This window comes from Microcaecilia unicolor, chromosome 7 (assembly GCF_901765095.1).
Source record: "Microcaecilia unicolor chromosome 7, aMicUni1.1, whole genome shotgun sequence".
NCBI classification, from domain to species: domain Eukaryota; kingdom Metazoa; phylum Chordata; class Amphibia; order Gymnophiona; family Siphonopidae; genus Microcaecilia; species Microcaecilia unicolor.
This window is the reverse complement of record NC_044037.1, coordinates 15,852,661-15,877,288: the sequence shown is the minus strand read 5'-3', so window position 1 is coordinate 15,877,288 and position 24,628 is coordinate 15,852,661. Positions and strand designations below refer to the sequence as shown.

Here is a 24,628-nt window from a genome sequence, read left to right as displayed (position 1 = left end):
CTGTTTCAGGTTAGAAGTTTATTTCCAAATATAAATTCCATAGCGTCCCCAGATCAATCCAGAGACTTGTGGGTTATGTCCCTCCACTAGCAGGTTAGATAGAGAGAACACTGAAGTTTGCCCACAAGAGGGCATGTGCAGCCAGCCACTGTTGCCAGGTAGGCGGTTTTACCGCCCAATTGGGCGGTTTTCCGCGACCCGCCGCGGGAAATTTTTCCCGCGGCGGGTCGCGGTTTTTTGGGCTTCTTTTTTTTCTTTTCCGCGGTTTTTTGGGCGGTTTTTTCGGCCGGGGGGGGCGGGGTTAGTGACGTTTCGGGCGGGGTTAGTGACATTTTGGGTGGGGTTAGTGACGTTCTGGGCGGGGCCGATGACGGGGGAGGCGGGGCCGATGATGGCAGGGGCGGGGTTGATGACAGCAGGGGCGGGGGTGATGACGCGGGGGTGGGGGTGTCAGGGGTGGGGTTTGAGTTTGGGCGGGTTTTGGGCTGTTTTTAGGCTGGATTGGGTGGGAAAACAATTTTCCACCTGGCAACCCTGCAGCCAGCTTACCTTCAGTATTCTCTCTATCTAGCAGGTGAAGAGACATGCTGTGCAGCTCTGAAGTGATTTGGCTTCTATCCCGTTCCCTTGGGGGTTGTTGAGCTTGATTTGGGGTTGAGGTGCTTTGCGCACGTTGGGGTTACACCTGGTGGTGCCAGGTCCCTACCCGTCTCCCCCCACCAGCCTACTGCTGCTTAGGGATTCGTCTGTCGGTGTTTCTCTCCTGCCTCAAAAAAAAAAAAAAAAAAAACTTCACAGATACACAAACACAGATCCCTACAGGTTAAGCAGTGTTTTCTCAGTCCTCAGAGTTCCAGGCTTCAGAGGTACGTGAGCGCTAGGCTTGGAGCCGGTCTTAGGGCCGATGTCGGCGTCAGAGTCCGTCAAAAGGTGTTCGCGCTGTGGGGCGCGTTGGATGGTCATATCTGTGCAGCTCTGGATTGATTGATTCCTAGCCTGGTCCCCTGGGTCTAGTTGAGTGGCTGGGGTCTGAGGTGTCCCGGTCATGGGACTTGGATGCACACCTGGTGGTGCCAGGTCCCCCCCTTCCTCCCCCTTCAACCCCTATTCTCTGCCTGACTGGGGTTTGTGGTTCTCACTCTCCTGACTTTAAAATGAGTCTGAGGTTTCTTTTGCTCCGGCGTCCTCTCCTGCCTTAAAAAAAAAAAAATCTCCTCAGTCTGAGATTTGTCCAGCACGGCAAGCTCATACCGGCTTGCAGTACCGGCTGAATGGTGTGAGGACCGGCTTGGCATGTGTCAGCGATTCCCGAGGGGGTGAGTACTCACTATCCTATCTGCCCCAGTGGGCAGAGCAAAAGCGGCTCCCAGTGTGGGAGCCACTGGGCTGCTGCAGTTTCCCGTGCTGGAGTTCCACTGTACAGCCCAACTCCGTGGAGCGGTGTGCTCCTTCCCTCCCAGCTCATTTTAGGGGGCGCAGGGCAGTTGTTTTTCTTGGGTGTGCGTGCGCACGTGATGGCGCCATCTTTCTTGCCACTCCACATGGCAATGCTGAAGCCCCAGTGCTCCCCTGGGCCTTGATGTGCTTGCAATTCAGGCAGTTTTATATGTAGACTTTTCAGAAATGTGACTGGGGAACTGGTGTGGATCACTCCCAGTTTCTTCAGATTGGTTATTTAAGGGCTTCTAAGAAAGGAGGCCTGGGGAGGTTTGCAGACTCCAGTGGGAGTACATGGGTCTCCCACAGATTTCCAGGGGCGAGGTCGGAGACCCATTAGTCCCCTGCAGCTGTGCTGTGGCAGTTAGAGCCTTAGGCTGCAGCTTGGAAGTACTGGCTATCTGAAAGTCTTCTAGTAGAGATGCCTGTGCTTCACTTGGTGATTTTCACTAAGAATATTTCTGGACCCTCCTTAATGAGGTTCAGAGTGTGTGTACATCATTAATGGAAGGGAGAAAGGGATCAGGATTAGGGATCCTACTCTAGGGTTTTCACTCTTTCCCTCTTCCCCTGTCTCAGAGAATGGCAGTACAGTTTGTTTAGCTAGTCAGGCTTAGGGCTGTTGACTCCATGTTTCTGTGGGAAATGTTACATTTTGAGGCTAGTGCAGGCCTCTCAGGTTTCTCTCTGTTTCCATGGTAATCCTGCACCCTCTGTGCTCCCCTGGTGGCATTTGGTGTGTGTGTATTGTTTACATCAAACTAGTTTTATTGAGGAGGGTGGCTGGCCTTTCAGCCTGAAGGTTACAGGTTCAAGGCTGGTTTTATCCAGCCTATTAGAAACTGTGGGCTCAGCTGGATTTCCAGTGGGGCATATTTTATTTCATTCTCTCTTATTGCTTGCCTGGCCAAGTAGTTCTTTTTTTTTTTTTTTAAATAAAGTTTTTATTATTTTCAAAGTATCACAAAAGCCTTGCCAATCCCTATAAACCATACATAGAGCATAAAATACAACTGTTGGAGCAAGCATAAATTGGAAACAAGGTACAGTCAAATAACACTGTTCTATAAACATAGAACCCCTCTCCCACCCTACCCACCCCGGGTAACCTACTGCAGTACATTCCCTGGAGCTACCTAGAGCTCATACAGTTACATCAAACAGAGATCCCTCTCCAGTCCATGTAAGGTGTCCATATCTTGAAAAACTTCACCACCGTTCCGCGTTTCATGGCTGTCAATTTGTCCATCAAACAACAGTAGTCCACTTTTGCAAAAACCTGGTCCATAGTAGGAACCATTGATTGTTTCCAACATCTTGCAACTAAGATCCTGGTTGCTGTAAAAATATAGGACAGCAAGTGTTGTTGTGAATTCTTCAGTCCCGTCTGTGGGACATTAAGCAAACATCCCCCTGGATTCAACGTAACTGTCCATCCCAAACCATTCTGAATATAAGTGATTAAACTCCCCCAGAACGTGGAAATAACCGGGCACTCCCACCAAATGTGCCAAAAAGTGCCCACTGCCCCGCACTTAAGCCAACACAACATATTGCCACTTTTAAATATACGGGCTAACCTATGTGGAGTAAGATACCAGTGATATAACATCTTATATCCATTCTCCACCAGAGGTGTTGCTATCGAAAAGTTTAATAGTGCTTTAAATAGCTTAGCCCATTTAGCTCTTTCATATTTTACTGCCAGTAATGTCTCCCATTTAGAGATCTGCCGGGCCAGTGGATCCGACTGATGCAGCAGAGCTTTATAGAGCCTGGATATGCCGCCCTTCCCTTCACCTGCCCCCATCGCCTTCTCCAACTCTGTTATTGATAATAACAAATCCTCTTTAGCTTTCCGCTGGATGAAATCACGCACCTGCATATAGTAAAATTTATCTCTCTCCATTAACCCATATTCCTCTTTTAAGTCTTCAAAGGAGTAGCATTTCCCCTCATCCCACAATTGACCCAGTACCCGAAGAGAGGAAGCTGACCAATGACCATACACCCTTTCCAGCCTACCCGGGGGGAATTCCAATGCATATATAATAGGGGTGTTCTGGTGATGTTTCCGCCCCGGAAACCAAGTTGCCTGACATTTAGCCCATTCTCCCAATGCCACACCCATCTGGCCCATCACCCCCGACAGGAGACCTTTCAGCATTGGCAAATGAAGCCAGGGAGCCGCCCATAAAGGGACTCCCTTTAGACCCCACTGCGCCGCATAGGACCAGGGACAACTCAACCCCCTCTGCCCGATGGCCAACATTTGGAAAAGGGCAGCTTTGTAGTAGAGCCGGAAATTTGGTACCCCCATGCCACCGTCCTTCCTCAGCTGATACAGAATCTGTCTATTGACTCGTGGGGGTCGCTTTCGCCAAATAAAAGAAAACACCTTTCTAGTAAGCCTCTGAAAAAATGTATTGGGGATAGCTATTGGTAATGCCAGGAATAGGTATAATAGCTTAGGTAGCAAGGCCATTTTGACCGCTGCTATCCGTCCCATCCAGGATAATTGCAGACCACCCCATCGCTCTAGTTCTTGAAAGAGCTCCTGTACTTTAGGGAGAAAATTCTCCAGAAACAGATCTCCCGGATGTGGTGGTAAATTTATCCTGAGATATCGTATAAACCGCGGGGACCACCGAAAAGGAAACCTTGGTTTTAAGTCCTCCTGCATCCCGTTCGGAAAGTGCAATGGCATCAACTCTGATTTTTGCAAATTAATTTTTAAACCTGCTGCTTCCTCATACCGTTTGAGAATGAGCATCACCTTCTGAAGGGAGGTCTGTGGGCTCGACAGTGTCAACAAAACATCATCAGCATATAGCAAGTTTGGTTTCTTGTCTCCCGATTCGTATCCCCTGAATCTCCGGTTCCTCTCGCACCAGCAGTGCTAAAGGTTCCATTGAGAGTGCAAACAACAGGGGGGACGGTGCACATCCCTGTCACGTGCCCCGGAAGAGTTCAAAAGAGCTAGTTTGCATACCATTGATTTTAAGTTGGGCCAGAGGGCGCCGATAAAGTGCCGCAATCCATCTCCCAAACTATCCCCCACAACCTATCCATTCCAACAGCTTAAAGAGAAAAGGCCACAGCACCCTATCAAATGCCTTTTCTGCGTCCAAGGACAAAAAGACCGCCGGATGACCCAACAGCTGGATCCGCTCCAAAAGGTATTGTGCTCGCCTAGTGTTATCAAACGTCTGTCTGCCAGCTATAAAGCCTGCCTGATCTTCATGCACCAGGCGAGGCAGCACCCTCTGCAGACGGGTAGCTAAAATTGTAGTAAATATTTTATAATCTGTACCCAACAGGGATATTGGGCGGTATGACCCGCAACTTTGTGGGTCTTTGTGGGGTTTAAGTAATAGCACTACAGTTGCTAATCTCCAGGAATGAGGAAGCAGGGTGTCATCAGTGATGGCATTAAACACTCGAAGTAAAATTGGGGCCAAGATAGTACGAAACCGCTTATAGAACCGATTACCATAGCCATCAAGCCCCGGCGCCTTCCCCCCTGGTAAACTCTTAATGGCTGTGTCTACTTCTTCCAGAACAATGGGCTGAGAGCAAGTCTTGCTCCGTCCCATGCAAACATGGGAGAGTTACCTGTGATAGCATGGATTGAATCGCCTCCATCTGTGGGGGATCCTCCGGCCGGTATAACTGCTGGTAATAGTTTAAAAATTGTTCTAGAATGTCCTCGGTCCGCCTGGCCAAGTAGTTCTTGCATGACTGGAACAGTTTTCAGAACTCTTCAGTACTAAAGATTGCCCTTCTCTCTCTCTCTGCACACTGATACTGGCCACACCTTTGCATATTAGCCTCAGCTACCTGCAGTGTACCCGGTACCTCTAATTGCTTCTATGGTATTTTTGGCATCTTTTCATGGTATGGGCTACCTAAATTTCATGGGGAGTGGTCCAGGAGCTACTTCAGTGTAGAGGTAGCTTAATAGTTGTTGCAATCAGCTGAGAGTAAGCACAGAACTCTAGGGGTGCTGTTTCACGACCCACTGCAGCTTGCTTTTTGTAGCATGCAATGGTGCAACAGCCATATTCTGCTACACCATCTGTCTGTGGTTCTCAGCCGTACTAGTTAGCTCCAATGCACAGCAGTTATAGGGCACAGTCACACTAGCCAATTCTTGTCTCTATCTGTAAGAAGTTAGCGCTGGCTTAGGCATCAGACCACTGATGTGGCTTCCAAGTCACATTTGGCAACCTGCCTTTTGAAAGTGGAGGAGTGGCCTAGTGGTTAGGGTGGTGGACTTTGGTCCTGAGGAACTGAGTTCGATTCCCACTTCAGGCACAGGCAGCTCCTTGTGACTCTGGGCAAGTCACTTAACCCTCCATTGCCCCATGTAAGCCGCATTGAGCCTGCCATGAGTGGGAAAGCGCGGGGTACAAATGTAACAAAAAAAAAAATAATAAAGTAATCTTGGGACAGGAGAAGATCTAGGGCAGTTGGGTAAAGACCTGAGGGACTTCCAAGTCTCGGAGATTGCCAGGGGATTTGTTTAAGGCTGATTTTTAATCCGCTTGGTTTTGTGGGGCCAGGAAAACCACTTTCAGGGTTTCCACTTCCACTACGACAAGCCACCTGGCTGCTGGTAGAATGAGCTCTGTTTCAACTCCAGGTCAGCCTATGCCTGCTGCATCTTCCTATGCTGGAGTCTCAGGTCACTCCTCAGTCAGGACTCCTGTACTGGTTTCAGGAAGAGTGGACCAAGATTACCTCAGCTCAGATGTGTCTTCGTTTTTCTATTGCACAGTTACAACCTGGACTTCACTACAGATTTTTCTTGGAGTCTACATGCAAGCTCAAATGCTGTCAGGCAGTTCTTGCCACCTTGCCAACGTTTCTTCCTTTAGGCACAGTCGAGTCTGTCCCCAGTTGCAATTGGGGGATGGGAATTTGTTCCCTTTGCTTTGTAGTTCCAATCTGCTTCATCAGAGCCCGTCAGAGGCTCGGTTGTCTATCAATCTTCTGGAATTGCGGGCGATTCGGCTGGCACTGCAAGCCTTTGAGACTTTGGTGCTGAACCAGTCGGTACGAGTCCTTTGCGACAATGTGACAGCAGTAGCTTATGTCAATCGCCAAGGGGGCACTCGGAGTGCTCAGTTGTCAACAGAGGCGCTTGCCTTTTGCCGCTGGGCGGAAATGCGGCTATTTCTTTTGTCAACGGCTCTCATTGCGGGAGTCCTGATTGTGCAGGCAGGCGGTTTTTCTCAGCCGGAACCGGTTGAATGTGGGGGAGTGCTCTCTCCAGTAGCATTCGACTGGATCGTGTCTTGTTGGGGGATGCCAGTACTGGATCTAATGGCCCGTTATTCCAATGCCAAAGTGCCTCAATTTTTCAGCAGGGGCAGGGAATTTGGGTCCGAAGGAATAGATGCGCTTTTGCAAAGGTGGCCACAGTATCTCCTGTATGTCTTTCCTCCATGGCTCATGCTCGGTCGGGTGATGATCGCGCAGCATTCAGGAGTGGTCATTTTGGTGGCTCCAGATTGTCCCAGGCGTCCTTGGTATGCGGATTTGGTGCGTCTGTTGATAGACGACCCGTTGCGGCTGTCGGACGTTCCCGATTTTCTGATTCAGGGGCCAGTGATCATGCAGGATTCCATTCCGTTTGGTCTTACAGCTTGGCTATTGAGCGGTCGCAGCTCAGACGCAGAGGGTTTTCAGAGTCAGTGATTGGGACGATGCTGCACGCGCGCAAGCGATCTGCTTCTTCGGTGTACGCTAGAGTCTGGCGAACCTTTGTTGCTTGGTGCTCATCCTCAGCCATTTCGCCGGAGTCGGCTCCTCGAGTCCATTTTAGCCTTCTTGCAAGAGAGGCTTGAGAAGGCCCTCTCTTTGAGCTTTCTTAAGGTACAGGTGGCAGTATTGGCCTGTTTCCGAGGCCAGTTAGGTGGTTGATTGTTGGCCGCTCATCCGGATGTGGTTCGTTTTCTCCAGGGCGTTAGTCATGTTCGACCCCCTTGGACGCCGGTGAAGTTTGAACCTCGTACTGAGGGCGTTACAGCGGGCCCCATTTGAGCCTCTGAGTAAGACGTCTTTGAAAGGTCTCACTTTGAAGACGGTGGTTTTGGTGGCCATGGCTTTGGCCAGAAGGGTATCGGAGCTGCAGGCTCTGTCGTGAAGGGTATCGGAGCTGCAGGCTCTGTTGTGCAGGGATCCCTTTCTGCGTTTTTCAGAAGCTGGGGTCTCGGTCCGTACGGTTCCGTCGTTCCTGCCGAATGTGATTTCGCGTTTTCACCTTAATCAGGAAGTGCATTTACCAACCTTCAAGCGGGAAGATTACCCGGAGGATTTTCTCCAGTTGCGTTGTTTGGATGTCAAAGGGCTCTTCTCGCATATTTAGAGGTTACTAATTCCTTCTGGAAGTGAGATCATTTCTCTGTCCTGTTTGCGGGACACAAAAAGGGACAGATAGCTTCTAAGGCTACGATCGCTCGATGGCTACGAGAAGCGATCAGCTCTGCGTATCTTCCATGGGGAAGCTGATTCCTCTTCAGATTCGCGCGCATTCGACTAGAGCTCAGGCCACGTCCATTGCGGAGTACCGGCTGGTGCCGTTGGACGAAATTTGTAGAGCGGCTACTTGGGCGTTGGTACACATTTTTGCTAGACATTACTGACTTGATGTCGCAGCGCATCGGGATGCGTTTTTCGGCACTTCGGTGCTGTCTTCAGGGAGTATGCGGTCCCACCCTTCTTGAGGACTGCTTTGGTACATCCCACAAGTCTGTGGATTGATCTGGGGACACTATGGAAAGTAAAATTATGTCTTAACCTGATAATTTCCTTTCCATTATTCCCTCAGATCAATCCAGAGGCCCTGCCTGGGGTGTGCATTAGCTGATTCTGTATGAGGTATATATGGCAGAGTTTGGTTTAGTTGATGTGGTTTAGGTTCGCGTTCTTCTGTTGGTCTGGAAGTTTGGATTCAACAAGTTCTTGGAAAACAGTTGTTACTGTGAAGCAGCTGGAGGGTTTTCCTTCAGATTATTTGCTTTTTTTGAGAGGCAGGAGAGTGAACTATGGTTCAAATGATTTCTTACTGCTTTGGTATCGTATACTGAAGGTAAGCTGGCTGCACATGCCCTCTTGTGGGCGAACTTCGGTGTTCTCTCTATCTAACCTGCTAGTGGAGGGACATATAACCCACAAGTTTCTGGATTGATCTGAGGGGGCTAACGGAAAGAAAATTATCAGGTAAGACATAATTTTACTGTCTCAGAAGAATGTCATCTGTCATAAATTATTCAGAAATTTTTTGATTTGTCTGTTTTTAGATTGTTCAGGTTTTGATACCATTATAATTTATTTATATTATATTGGTTGAACATGATGTCTAAATTATGACGAGTACAGAATGCAGCAGCAAGAGTTATTTTTGCAGTTGACAAATATGATCATATTACTCTTTTGTTACTCCGTTTGCATTGATTACCATTGGAGGCAAGATTTCAATTTTAAGGTATCAGCTTTGACCTATCAAGCATTGTATGGATCGACGCCTGCTTATTTTCTAAACGATTTTATTTCTAGATCTATGAAAAATCAATTTTTACTGAAGTTTCCCTCGTTTACCTTGTAAAGCAAAGAGGATTTTTCAATCTACTTTTTCCTATCAGGCTGCATAGTTTTGGAATTCTCTTCCTTCTTTTCTTTTAAGAATTTGTGGTTATCTTCAGTTTAGGAAAGCTCTTAAGACGTTTCTTTTTAATAAATTTTACTGATTTGTGGTTATGGTGTATTGTTTGAAAATTATTGTGTAATTTGATTTAAAATATTGTAATTCCTGATCAGCTTTTGTCTGTTATCTGCAGTGAACTTTTGATATTTTGTGAGTTATAACACTATAGTACTAATAATAATAAATATACAAACACAGCAGTATATAAGTCAGTGGATGCATACTCTTTAGTCCAACAAGCCATGTGCTGTACAGATGGACCCTACAATGGGCTGCGTTTCGGTGAGTAAGCCTTCCTTAGGACTCCTCATAAAGCAGAAATAAAATAAATTATATAAAAATAGATACAAGAAAAATTACAGAAAAAATATTTTTAAAATAGTTATAAACAAAATCCAAAATATAGAACAGGAAAAGTTCTCTACGATGACGAATCACAGAAGGCAAAAGTAGAGACTAATAGACGATTCACCACTGGAGACGTGAGTCCAACAGTCTTTATTATATCAGAGATAACGACCCGACACAGGCCGTGTTTCGACGCTAAAAAGCGTCTGCATCAGGGGTCAATAAATACACTACAAATCAAAACATATAACATATAAATAATGCCAATAAAAACATATATGCACATCCATATAGAGATATGAAAATTCAATAGACACTGATTTTCTGATCAGAGGTCAATATGCTCAAATATGCTTAATAACCATTAAAACAGCATACATATATTAAAAAGATTTAAAAAGTTTTTGGCTTCTGCTAATATAAATCAAAAAATATGAAAATATAAATATTATGTGTATTCCAGGTATATATATAATTTTGGACTTTTATGCCAGCTAAAATATGATGTATAAATGGTTGTTAGAAAAAATAAAATAGGGTAATTAATATTAAATGCATGTGCACTTTTATATGTTAGTATCATGCAATGACAATATACTAAAAACAAAACCTCATGCTTACCCAAGTAATGAATGCAAAACGAAGAGTCCTACTTGTATATGTGTTGTCAACTCACTGATCACGTAGCACTGCAAGCCACGAATGAGAACATGATGGGTTTAAAAACAAACATCTAATAACAAAGTATCCATGTAATACTTGAAAAGTTACAAGGGATTAATTGAACCAGCAGAGAAAGTGAAAATAAAACCAAACGCTGACTGAATGTGTATCACCTAGCACTACAAGCCAGGAATGAGAACATGATGGGTTTAAAAACAAACATCTGGTAATAAAGTATCCATGTAATACTTGAAGAGTTACAAGGGATTAATTGAACCAGCAGAGAAAGTGAAAGTGAAACCAAACGCTGACATGAGTTATGTGGACCTAGTAAACAAAATAAAAAGAAACAATAAAGACATAACAACAAAATAAGCAGGAACAAAAATAATTTACTGACCAGACATGAAAATGAGGGTACATAAGTATTGCCATATTGGGAAAGACCAAAGGCCCATCAATCCCAGCATCCTGTTTCCAACAGTGGCCAATCCAGATCACAAATTCCTGTCAAGATCCCAAAAAAGTACAAAACATTTTATACTGCTTATCCCAGAAATAGTGGATTTTCCCCAAGTCCATTTAATAACGGTCTATGGACTTTTCCTTTAGGAAGCTGTCCAAACCTTTTTAAAACTCCACTAAGCTAACCGCCTTTACCACATTCTCTGGCAACGAATTCCAGAGTTTAATTACATGTTGAGTGAAGAAACATTTTGTCCGATTCGTTTTAAATTTACTACATTGTAGCTTCATCGCATGCTCCCTTGTCCTAGTATTTTTGGAAAGCGTGAACAGACGCTTCACATCTACTCGTTCAACTCCCCTCATTATTTTATAGACCTCTATCATATTTCCCCTCAGCCACCTTTTCTCCAAGCTGAAGAGCCCTAGCCGCTTTAGCCTTTCCTCATAGGGAAGTCGTCCCATCCCCTTTATCATTTTCGTCGCCCTTCTCTGCACCTTTTCTAATTCCACTGTATCTTTTTTGAGATACGGCGACCAGAATTGAACACAATATTCGAGGTGCAGTTGCACCATGGAGCACAACAAAGGCATTATAACATCCTCATTTTTGTTTTCCATTCCTTTCCTAATAATACCTAACATTCTATTTGCTTTCTTAGCCACAGCAGCACACTGAGCAGAAGGTTTGAACGTATTATCAACGACACCTAGATCCCTTTCTTGGTCCGTGACCCCTAACGTGGAACCTTGCATGACGGAGCTATAATTCAGGTTCCTCTTTCCCACATGCATCACTTTGCACTTGCTCACATTAAACGTCATCAACCATTTAGACGCCTAGTCTCCCAGTCTCGTAAGGTCCACTTGTAAATGGTCTGTACCCTCAGATCTTTCCACTTGGCAAGTAACATCCATAATATTAAGAAACACTGGCATATTTTACAATCTCATGCATGTTTTAGGAATTCATGACGTATCATTGCCTATTCTTATGATAAAAATTTGAGAAATAGATTGGTCCCCTCAGTATTACTAGTACACACAACATCCAGCTCATAATGATTAGGACACTATCCTTGTGGCTCTTGCTTTGTATGTGAACACTTACTTAAACTTACCTCTTTTACACATCCATTCACAGGTAGAACATACAAATAGAATTTCTTCAGCACTTGTGTGTCAAGTAATGTTATTTCTCTGAGGACAAGCAGGCTGCTTGTTCTCCCGACTGGGTGACGTCCACGGCAGCCCCGCAGAACGGAATTCTTCCTAGCAACAAAAGTTTGCTAGAGCCTTTGAGCATCCGCCCGTCGTGCGAGAGTCCCGCTTAGTCTTTTTCTTTCCGCGGTTGGGAGCGGCTGTTTTTCGGTCTCTCTCTGTGCCACTCAGTTAAAGAGCCTTCGTTTTTTTCGCGAGTTTTCGCTGTTTTTTTCTTCATTTCTTTTGTTTTTTGCTCTGTTTGAGCTGTTCTTTAAAAAAAAAAAAAAAAGTCCCTTAGATTTTTAGGTTTGGTCTCTTTTTAAGTTTCATTTCGTTGCCGTCGCGGCCCTCTTCTCATTTTTGTGCCCTTCTTTTTTGTCAAAATTCTCTTCAGTGGTGGATGATTCGATCCAATTTGACCATGGGGCGACCATTCTAAGTTCCTCAGCCACGAAAAGTGCTGACAATGGATGCATCTCTCCTGGGGTGGGGGGCTCATGTATATGGGCTCCACACTCAGGGAGCCTGGCCCTTTCAGGAAAGAGGTCTGCAGATCAACCTCCTGGAATTACGAGCGATCTGGAACACTCTAAAGGCTTTCAGAGGTTGGCTGTTGTAAATTTTAAAGGCCCTCTTTGCTCCCCAGGAATACACTTCTCCGGGTACAAAGGGTCTGCGCTTCCACTATGTGTTGGGCCGCCTGCCTAAATCCTTTTGATATTCCATCCCAGTGATATTAACACTGTCCAACCGAGTAATCTACATTTAGACAGACAGAGGTTTGCTTTTGTCAAAGTCCCCTTTCAAATCTCCACCAGAGTCATGGGATCTCAACGTCGTTCTCACCCAGCTGATGAAAGCTCCACTTTGAGCCACTGAATTCCTGCCATCTGAAGTACTTGACCTGGAAGGTTGTTTTCTTGGTGGCTGTTACTTCAGCTCATAAGGTCAGTGAGCTTCAGTCCTTAGTAGTGGATGCACCTTATACTAAGTTTCATCACAACAGAGTAGTCCTCCACATGCACCATAAGTTCGTGGAAAAGGTGGTGTTGGAATTCCATCTGAATCTGTCAATTGTCTTGCCAACATTCTTTCCCCGACCTCATGCCTATCCTAGTGAAAGCAGCTTGCACACCTTGGACTGCAAGAGAGCGTTGGCCTTTTACATGGAGTGGACAAAACCCTTCAGACAGTCCGCCCAGCTTTGTTGTTTCTTTTGATCCCAACAGAATGGGGGGTGCCATTGGGAAAGGCACCATATGTAATTGGCTAGCAGATTGCATTTCCTTCGCTTATGCCCAGGTTGGGCTGACTTTGGAGGGTCATGCCAGGCTCATAGTGTTAGAGCCATGGCTGCTTCGGTAGCCCACTTGAAGTCAGCTTCCATTGAAGAGATTTGCAAGGCTGCGACGTGGTCTTCTGTCCACACATTCACATCTCACTACTGCTTTGAGCAGGATACCCAAAGTTACAGTCAGTTTGGCCAGTCTGTGTTGCAGAATCTGTTATGGGGTCTAGAATCCAACTCTACTCTCCTAGGCCTGTTTTGTTCTGTTCCCGGCTGCACTCTCATCTAGTTTGTATATGGTTTCAGGTTAGTCTGCATTAAGTCCTCACTGTTGCGAGGCCCAATTGACCGTTTGTTGTTTTGGGTGAGCCTGGATGCTAGGGATTCCCCACTTGTGAGAAGAAGCAAGCCTGCTTGTTCTTGGAGAAAGCAAAGATACTTACCTGTGGCAGTTATTCTCCGAGGACAGCATGCTTCTTATTCTCACAGTCCCTTGGAGTTGTCTATTCTATGTTTTTATTTGGTTTCTTCTTTTATACAAAACTGCGTGCTGGGCAGGAAGACACTCGCACATGTGCGCTGGAGTGTGTCTCACGCTCCTGAAAGCTCTAGATTTTTCTTCTGGCAATTTTGCCGAACCCGGGTGATGCTGGATGGTGTCTACCCACTTGTGAGAATAAGAAGCCTGCTGTCCTCGGAGAATACCTGCTTGTTGTGTTGTGTAATCATTTATCAATTTCGGGTGCTGCCCTTTGGCCAGTCAACAGCTCCTCGCACATTTACCAAAGTTACGGTGGTAGTGGCTGCGGCTCTCAGGACAGAGGGTGTGCTGATTTGAACATCTCTCCTTTTCGCATGTCGGTGTTGCAGTTTTTGGGATTTTTACAGCAAGGTTTTGACAAAGGTATATCACTGGCCTCGCTTAAGAGTACAGATTGCAGCCTTGTCTTGTTTTCGGGGATGCGTTCAGGGGAAAGCCCTAGCTAGCCATCCAGGTATTTCCCGGTTTTTACGGAGGGCAAGCCTCATATGCCCTCCCTCCCGTTTGATCTTTCCGCTGTGGGATCTTAATTTGGTTCTCTTGGTTCTCACAAAGTCTCTGTTTGAGACTTTGACTTCCTGTACTTTAAAGTAACATAGTAGATGACGGCAGAAAAAGACCTGCACGGTCCATCCAGTCTACCCAAGAAGATAAATTCCTATGTGCTACTTTTTTATATGTACTGTCCTCTTCAGGGCACAGACCGTATAAGTCTGCTCAGCACTTTCCTCGCCTCCCAACTACCAGTCCCGCCTCCCACCACCAGCTGTGGCACAGACTGTATAAGTCTGCCCAGCACTATTCCCGCCTCCCACCACCGGCTCTGGCACAGACTGTATAAGTCTGCTCAGCACTATCCCCTCCACCCAACCACCAGCCCCGGCACAGACCGTATAAGTCTGCCCAGCACTAGTCCTGCCTCCCAACCACCAGCCCCGGCACAGACCGTATAAATCTGCCCAGCACTAGCCCCGCCTCCCAACCACCAGCTCTGCCACCCATTTGACTCTCAAGGCAGTATTTTTGGTGGCTATTGCCTCGATTAGGCAGGTGTCAGAGTTGCAGGCTTTTTCTTGTAGATCTCCGTTTTTAGAATTTGCTAAAGATCCAGTGGTATTGTGGCCCATTCCTTCTCTTCTCCCTAAGGTTTTGGCTCAGTTCCATTTGTTCCAGTCGGTGGTGGTGTTTGTGTTCAGTTCTTCCTCAGCTTCAGAGGATCAGCGTTGCTTGAAATGCCTCGATGTCAGTACGGTTCTGAAGCACTATTTGAAGTCTACAGAGCAATTTTGTTGGACAAGATAGTCTGTTTCTTCTGATTAGTGGATCGCATAAGCAGTTCGCGGACTCTAAACCTACTATTTCTTGATGGCTTAATGAAACGGTAGCTTCTGCTTATCTTCTCTCCGAAAAAGCAATACCGGAGCGGGTGAAGGTGCACTGTACTAGAGGACAGGCGGCATCTTGAGCGGAGCGTTTCCTGGTGTCTCCTTTGTAGATCTGTAAGGCGACAACTTGATCTTCCTTGCATTCCTTTTCGAAACATTACAGATTGGATGTGCTGTGTTGTCGGGATGCAGTTTTTGGTACGAATGTTCTTGCAGCTTGTTTTCTTGGGTCCCTCGCATGAACATACTGCTTTACCTCCCATCAGTCACATTTTGGGCCAGTCTGGAGGGACACTAAAGAAGGAGAAATTAATTACCTGCTAGTTTGCTTTAGGCCCTCCGGACCGTCCCAGATCCCTCTATCAGATTTTCTTCATTTGAATGTTTGGTTTTCATTTCGAGCTGTGTTGTACGTTTACTGTTGCGTTGTTCTTGAAAAAAAAAAAAAATATGCTCTTCATATATTTGCATTTTCAGCAGGCACATTAAGCAAGAGGCACATGCTCTTTATTAGCATAGTGCCGGTGGCTGCTCAGGTTCGCGAGTGCACAGAATGTAGTTCTGCTCTTTTCTTCTGCTTTGTTATGATAATACTGGATCCATGTCTAGCTGTGAGGAGCTCTTATTGGCTCTCTCTAGATTGAGTTCTCAGTCCCCACCTGCTGGAAGGCGTGCACAACCCATCAGTCACATTCTGGGCCTGTCAGGAAGGACTAAAGAAATGCAGATTACATAGTAACATAGTAGATGACGGCAGAAAAAGACCTGCACGGTCCATCCAGTCTGCCCAACAAGATAAACTCATATGTGCTACTTTTTGTGTATACCCTACCTTGATTTGTACCTGTCCTCTTCAGCGCACAGACCGTATAAGTCTGCCCAGCACTATCCCCGCCTCCCAACCACCAGCCCCTCCTCCCACCACCGGCTCTGGCACAGACCGTATAAGTCTGCCCAGCACTATCCCCGCCTCCCAACCACCAGTCCCGCCTCCCACATCCGGCTCTGGCACAGACTGTATAAGTCTGCCCAGCACTATCCCTGCCTCCCAACCACCAGCCCCGCCTCCCACCGCCGGCTCTGGCACAGACCTGCACGGTCCATCCAGTCTCTGCCCAACAAGATAAACTCGTGTGCTACTTTTTGTGTATACCCTACCTTGATTTGTACCTGTCCTCTTCAGGGCACAGACCATATAAGTCTGCCCAGCATTATCCCCGCCTCCCAACCACCAGCCCCTCCTCCCACCACTGGCTCTGGCACAGACCGTATAAGTCTGCCCAGCACTATCCCTGTCTCCCAACCACCAGTCCCGCCTCCCACCACCGGCTCTGGCACAGACTGTATAAGTCTGCCCAGCACTATCCCCGCCTCCCAACCACCAGTCCCGCTTCCTACCACCGGCTCTGGCACAGACCATTTAATTCTGCCAGCCCTATCCCCGCCTCCCACCACCGGCTCTGCCACCCAATGTCGGCTAAGCTCCTGAGGATCCATTCCTTCTGAGCAGGATTCCTTTATGTTTATCCCACGCGTTTGAATTCTGTTACCGCTTTCTTTTCCACCACCTCCCGCGGGAGGGCATTCCAAGCATCCACTACTCTCTCCGTGAAAAAATACTTCCTGACATTTTTCTTGAGTCTGCCCCTTCAATCTCATTTCATGTCCTCTCGTTCTACTGCCTTTCGCATCTCCGGAAAAATGTTCGTTTGTGGATTAATACCTTTCAAATATTTGAACATCTGTATCGTATCACCCCTGTTTCTCCTTTCCTCCAGAGTATACATTTTCAGGTCATCAAGTCTCTCCTCATACGTCTTGTAACGCAAATCCCATACCTTTCTCGTAGCTTTTCTTTGCACCGCTTCAATTCTTTTTACATCCTTAGCAAGGTACGGCCTCCAAAACTGAACACAATACTCCAGGCGGGGCCTTACCAATGACTTATACAGGGGCATTAACACCCCCTTTCTTCTGCTGGTCACACCTCTCTCTGTACAGCCTAACAACCTTCTAGCTACGGCCACCGCCTTGTCACACTGTTTCATCACCTTCAAATCCTCAGATACTATCACCCCAAGATCCCTCTCCCCGTCCATACCTATCAAACTCTCACCGCCTAACACATACCTCTCCTGTGGATTTCTATTCCCGAAGTGGTGAACTGGATTAGGAACTGGTTGACGGGCAGACGCCAGAGGGTGGTAGTGAATGGAGTTCGCTCGGAGGAGGGAAAGGTGAGTAGTGGAGTGCCTCAGGGATGGGTGCTGGGGCCCATTCTGTTCAATATATTTGTGAGTGACATTGCCGAAGGGTTACAAGGTAAAGTTTGCCTTTTTGCGGATGACACCAAGATTTGCAACAGAGTGGACACCCCGGAGGGAGTGGAAAACATGAAAAAAGATCTGAAGAAGCTGGAAAAATGGTCTAACGTTTGGCAATTAAAATTCAATGCGAAGAAATGCAAAGTGATGCACTTAGAGAGTAGAAATCCAAGGGAGGCGTATGTGTTAGGTGGGGAGAGTCTGATAGACACGGACGGGGAGAGGGATCTTGGGGTGATAGTATCTGAGGACCTAAAGGCGATGAAACAGTGCGACAAGGCGGTGGCTGTAGCGAGAAGGTTGCTAGGCTGTATAGAGAGAGGTGTGACCAGCAGAAAAAAGGAGGTTTTAATGCCCCTGTATAAGACGTTGGTGAGGCCCCACCTGGAGTATTGTGTTCAGTTTTGGAGGCCGTACCTTGCGAAGGATGTTAAAAAAAAATGGAAGCGGTACAAAGAAAAGCTACAAGGATGGTATGGGAGTTGCGTTCCAAGACGTATGAAGAGAGACTTGCTGACCTGAACATGTATACTCTGGAGGAAAGGAGGAACAGGGGTGATATGATACAGACGTTCAAATATTTGAAAAGTATTAATCCGCAAACGAATCTTTTCCGGAGAGGGGAAGGCGGTAGAACGAGAGGACATGAAATGAGATTGAAGGGGGGCAGACTCAGGAAAGATGTCAGGAAGTATTTCTTCACGGAGAGGGTGGTGAACGCTTGGAATGCCCTCCCGCGGGAGGTGGTGGAGATGAAAACGGTAACGGAATTCAAGCATGCGTGGGACAGGCATAAAGGAATCCTGTGCAGAAGGAATGGATCCACAGAAGCTTAGCTGAAATTGGGTGGCGGGGGGAAGAGGGGTTGGTGGTTGAGAGGCTAGGATGGGGGAGGGCAGACTTATGCGGGGTCTGTGCCGGAGCCGGTGATGGGAGGCGGGACTGGTGGTTGGGAGGCGGGAAATACTGCTGCACAGACTTATACGGTCTGTGCCCTGAAAAAGACAGGTACAAATCAAGGTAAGGTATACACATGAGTTTATCGTGGGCAGACTAGATGGACCGTGCAGGTCTTTTTCTGCCGTCATCTACTATGTTACTATGTAAGTGCATCACTTTGCATTTCTTCGCATTGAATTTTAATTGCCAAACCTTAGATCATTAGCAGGTAAGAACTCATTTCTCCATGTTTACTTGTTCTCGATACATTATTTGTACATAAACTTTTAATACAACTATGATAGATGGTTTTATATCCTTGTTTGGAAGTTTAGCCTATACTACTAAGTCTATGAGTAAATTCAATAAGCGTTCTTTGACTACACTATTTGGAATATACATTCCGCTTTTATAATTTTATATTTTCATATTTAGATATTTTTTAGGTGTTTGACCTTTTGGGTTTATTTGTGGCCAATTTAGTTTATAAATGTACATGTTATGTTGGTATACTTCTGCGATTCTCATATAAAGGGTATGTATTTTAGACATTATTACTCTAGCGTTATTGTTCAGTACATTCCAACTTGTGGATAAATTGTGCTACAAATTAAAGGTATGTTTTTGCTTTAGAAGACTGATTCTGTTGCAGAAACCTTTTTGGTTCACATGATATTAGATTCACCGGGCTGTTTTTTTTCTTTCACTTTTGATTTTGGTCACAGAGATTGTTGCACATATCACCTCTTCATAGTATTAGCTATACACCATTTACCCTCATTTCCATGTTTGGTCAGTAAATTCTTTTTGTTCAACTAATTTTGTTTTTATGTCTTTATTGTTTTTGTTTTGTTTACTAGGTCCATATAGCTCTTGTCGTGTTTTATAGCTGTTTAAAAAATATTTTTCCTGTATTTTTTAATCTGTTTTGTATAATTTTGTTTTGTTTTATGAGGACGCTTGAGGAATGCTTATTTGCCAAAACATGTAGCACATGGTTTGTCGGACTGAGAGTGTGTATCTGCTGACTTATGTAATATAATAAGTTGTACCGTCAACGTTCTACGGCTGGCTGGCTGTGTGGGTTCGTAACATCCTGACATCAGCAAGCCTCCAGCTTTCCATTCACTCTCACTGTCCCGCCCTCACGTAAAGACGAAATGACGTCTGAGGAGGGCAGAACAGTGAGAGGGAAGGAAACGCTGGAGGCGAGCTGACGTCAGGGTGTTAGCAACGCAAGGCAAGCAAGTGAAGACAACGGAGCGCTGGAGGGGAGGGGATGCGAGCCCAGCCTGCCTGCAGGGAACGCTGGATGGGAGGGCAGGGCAGAGGAGAATCGCTGGGGAGGGCAGAACTGTGGGACACAGATGGGAGGGCAGGGCACAGGACAATCACAACACATGGAGGGGGGGGGGACAGAATCGCGGGATATCGAGATGAGGGCAGGGCAGAGGACAATCGATGGACATGGATGGGATGGGAGGAGAGGAGAGAATCGCGGGACACTGATGGGAGGGCAGGGCAGAAGAGAATCGCTGCACATGGAGGGGAGGTCAGAATTGCATGACAATGAGAGGGAATGGGATGGGTTGGGAGGGAAGAATCGCTGGACATGGAGGGGAAGGCAGGGGTGGGAAGAGAAATAGCTTCGACGAGAGCCTTAAAAACATAATCGCCACTACAAGATAGCCTTGCTAGCGCCCGTTTCATTTTTTTGATAAACGGGCCTTTTTTACATATGTTTGTGTATTTATTACAGATGAACTCCTTTTGGGGCTTCATATTTGCAAATAAACTCTTAACCTAGAACAACTTGTTGTGGTCACTTCAACACCTTTTTATCTATTCCTGCCTGTCTTTTTTTTGTGTGTGTGTGTGTGTGTGTGTGTGTGTGAAAATAAGAATAACTGAAACTGGACAGAAAATGGAGTTTGGGCTGGTTGTGGCACCAAAACTGAAATTTGGTCAGCCCCTACTGCATGAACATGTTTAGCATGTGTCTTCAGAAGGAAGCCATGTCCAGCAAAACTGAGCATGTTCCTTGTCTAGGTGACCAAGGGATTATGTTAGGGTGGGCCTTTGGGAATATTTCACACAGTGTACTTGTACTTTGAGCTATTTAAGTGTGGGCATTGAGGTAGTAATAGTATTAGATGCAGGTTGAGAAGCAAGAAAAGGTGGAAGGAAATGGCGTTTACTCCCAGGATACTAGGTTTAGGAAGACTTGCATTCAAGAGTGAGATGAGCACAGATGAGCCCTAGATGCAGTCTAGTGAGAAAAATGGGGGATTTAGTAGGGTCTGCAATACTGCAATAGGAAGAGGAAACATGCCTGCTAGTTTGCAAAGAAATAAATGTTTAAATTAAAAACAACCAAAAAAAAAAAAATCAAGGTGTTTTTTTTTTTTTGGACTGACTCGCTATATTTCTTGACTACATTTGGAGGCCAACATGCCTTTCCTCATATCAGAATAGACAGTGACGATCCTAGGTCGGCTGCCACCCGGGGCAGATCACCGATGCGTAACCCCCCCCCCCCCCCTTGTGTGCATCTTTAGCTGCGGGGAGCAGCTGTGCGGCTCTCGGCTGTGCTAGCTCCCTGCTCCCTCTGCCCCGGAACAGGAAGTAACCTGTTCTGGAGCAGAGGGAGCAGGGAACCAGTGGAGCCGACAGGCGTGCGGCATCCCCCCAATAGCGTGCACCCAGGGCGGACCGCCCCCACCTTGGTACGCCACTGAGAATAGAATAACACTGCCTTGAGTGAATCTCTTCATAAAGGTAGTTAATAAATCCAAATACATGTATAAATAAGCAAAATGATAAAATTATGTCTTACCTAATGATTTTCTTTCCTACCAGACTAGTCCAGACTAATGGGTTATGTCCATCCACCAGTGGAAGTAGAGAAAAATAATTCTTGTGATCCGCCCCTTGAGGGTAATGTGTAGCCCAGAATGCTTAGTATTTTGATTAGCCAAGCAGTAGTTGACCATATTGCCGGTCAGTATGAAGAACTGGAGACCATTTACTCCATTTAACCAAGACCTCAAAAAAAAAAAAAAAAAAGGCGGCATGGATTCCATTGACATATAGGCATGTCACTGACATAGTAGCATAGTAGATGACGGCAGAGAAATACCTGTACGGTAGTTTTTTCAGTGATAGCGAGAGGAGTTCATACACGCCACCCTATTGGCTACAAGGTTTTTAAATCTGCTATAACATCGCTGCTGGTTTTTTTTTTCAATGTGGATAGTATCAACAGTTGGCTAATATTTTACACACTTGTGTGCCAGTTAAATACTCAAGATAGCCCCTGAGGCAGCCCTTTTTGTGCAAAACACCGCCAGTGTCCGGCGATACGAGGAGATTGTTTTTTGCATGAATTAAAGTTCATTTATACTTTATTGATATGCTTTTATCTTTTCTTTTTGGAGCTTGAGGATCAATTGCCGTTTTGTTTTTTGGGACCCTTGATTTGTCCCTGTCATTTTCAGGGCACAGACCTTAGAAGTCTGCCCAGCACTAGCCCTGCCTCCCAACCACCAGTGCTGCCACCCAATCTCTGCTAAGTTTCTGAGGATCTATTCCTTCTGAATAGGATTCCTTTATGTTTATCCCATGCATTTTTTGAATTCTGTTACCGTTTTCATCTCCACCACCTCCCGCGGGAGGGCATTCCAAGTATCCACCGTGAAAAAATACTTCCTGACATTTTTCTTGAGTCTGCCCCGCTTCGACCTCATTTCATGTCCTCTAGTTCTACCACCTTCCCGTCTCTGTAAAAGGTTTGTTTGCGGATTAATACCTTTCAAAGGACGTCTGTATCATGTCACCCCTGTTTCTCCTTTCCTCCAGGGTATACATGTTCAGGTCAACAAGTCTCTCCTCATACATCTTGTAACGCAAATCCCATACCATTTTTGTAGCTTTTCTTTGCACTGCTTCAATTCTTTCTACATCCTTAGCAAGATACAGCCTCCAAAACTGAACTCAATACTCCAGGTGGGGCCTCACCAATGACTTGTAGAGGGGCCTCAACACCACCTTTCTTCTGCTGGTCACACCTCTCTCTATACAGCCTAACATCCTTCTGACTACGGCCACCACCTTGTCACACTGTTTCATCACCTTCAGATCCTCAGGTACTATCACCCCAAGATTCCTCTCCCCGTCTGTACATATCAGACTCTCACCGCCTAACACAAACGTCTCCCGTGGATTTCTACTCCCTAAGTATATCACTTTGCATTTCTTCGCATTGAATTTTAATTACCAAACATTAGACTATCCTTGTAGGTTCTGCAGATTCTTTTTTATGTTTTCCACTCCCTCCGTGGTGTCCACTCTGTTACAAATCTTGGTTTTATCCGCACAAAGGCAAGCTTTACCTTCTAACTCTTCAGCAATGTCGCCCACAAATATATTGAACAGAATCGGCCCCAGCACTGATCCCTATGGCACTCCACTAGTCACCTTTCTCTCATCAGAGTGAATTCCATTAACCACCACCCTCTGGCGTCTGTCCGTCAACCAGTTCCTAATCTAGTTCACCACGTTGGATCCTATCTTCAGCCTGTCTAGTTTATTCAAGAGCCTCCTTTGGGGAACCATGTCAAAGGCTTTGCTGAAAAAAGGACATAGGAGATGTTGGAGACTGAGGACAGAGCTAATACCTGAACAGAAAATAGAGAGCTCCCCCAACAGACTATGTGTAAGAAATCGCCTGTCAGAAAAAAAAACCCTACTGAAATAGGTGGGTGTCTGGATTGGTCTGGTAGGACTAAAGGAAAGAAAATTATCAGATAATATATAATTTTCCTTCCTTGTCATGTCATACCAGACCAGTCCAGACTAATGGGATGTAGTAAAGCAGTACCCCCAAAGGGTGGGACTCCAGAGAGATGTATACAAACTAGCCAAACCTTGATGATAGAAAAAACTGTATAGTTTCAACCCAGATAACTGGAGAGACCACTGGAGAAACCCATAAGTTGAAGCACTGAGACATACGTCCAAAATATATGCCAAAAAAGGGGAATCGTCCTTAGGATCCAGAATAGCACTGACATTGAAAGGATGAGGCAGGAATCAACAGGAAGAAAGGATGGCAAACACCAGCCAGACCCCTGGATGAGAAAATGGATATAAGCCAGAAGGAGAGACTCTGACTAGAACAGGAATTAATACTGTCCTGACCTGGTAAGGAGTTATGAAAGAATAAACTGCAGAAAGAGCCAAAGAAGGAGCTGAAAAATGCAGCTTGCACAGACAGCAATCCTTTACGAGAACCTGTGTTTGCCGGACTGCCTCAACAAAGAGAGGAAGAAATCAGACTCCCCTTAAAAGAACACCCTTGTGAAAGGGCTAACGATAGCCACGGGAGTATAGGAGGTGCCACCGTAATGAGACTTTAAAAGGAAAAGAAGGGAACACCTCACAAGGGAGAGAAACCAGACAAGTCTGAAATGCCCTCCCCTCAAAATTTGGACTGAGGAAGAGTCCAACAATGTCATAAAATCCTGTAGGAGCAGAAACCGGCTGTACTAGATCTGCTTAGAAAACACCCTGAGGTACAACAGAGGAAACGTTCCTGCTATGCATGAGAAGGGAGGACGATAGATAACCATGTCTGTATCCTAGTGTATAAGCAGGGATGCAGGGCCCAGGCAAGCTGAGAAGCACAGCATGATCCAACACCAAAGACCAAAAGGCAGAAGGCTGTGTGAAAATTCCACATCACGGCTGGCAAAGAAACCAAGAATTGGAGAGCCTCCCTGCCTGAAATACCATAAAGGATAAAATTTGCTGTTTCCAAAAATGGGCACACCACCTGCCAGTGTCAGCAGAGGACCAGGCACTCTTGTCAAGAAGCAAAATCTGGCACCTCTCCAGGAAAAGTTCTGGAAACATGACTAGGCCACAGTGAAAACTAGAAACCATAGATGCCCAATTTCCCTAGCAACAGAAAAGGATGAGCGTTCCCATCTGAAAGGAAACTGTACCAATGAGGACCAGCCACCAGCTGTCAGGCAGCAAAGGGGAAATAGCAACACAGCCAGCCAAGAGTTATGCCTTCCCAAGAATATGGGATTGCATTCCCAAGGTGGGAGAAGGAGATGCTATGAGTACAAAAAAAAAGTCCCGCTCCACATGCGGAGATGGAACTGGTTCCATCCAAATGAGTCAGAAGTGCTCTTCATCCAACAAACAAAGGGAGAAGCCTCACCCCAAGATGAAGGGTAGAAGTGCAGGGACAACCTAAACTCCATCAACAGAGTTAGACACAAAGCCCAGGCCCCTTAGGCTTAGGTGGACCAAGGC

The 24,628-nt window shown here is 46.0% G+C and overlaps 1 protein-coding gene across 3 annotated transcripts in view; it reads left to right on the top strand.

The window, feature by feature from the left end:
- ATRX (ATRX chromatin remodeler) overlaps positions 1–24,628 on the top strand; it is a 453,401-nt gene that overhangs the window by 91,977 nt on the left and 336,796 nt on the right. The window lies entirely within an intron of this gene.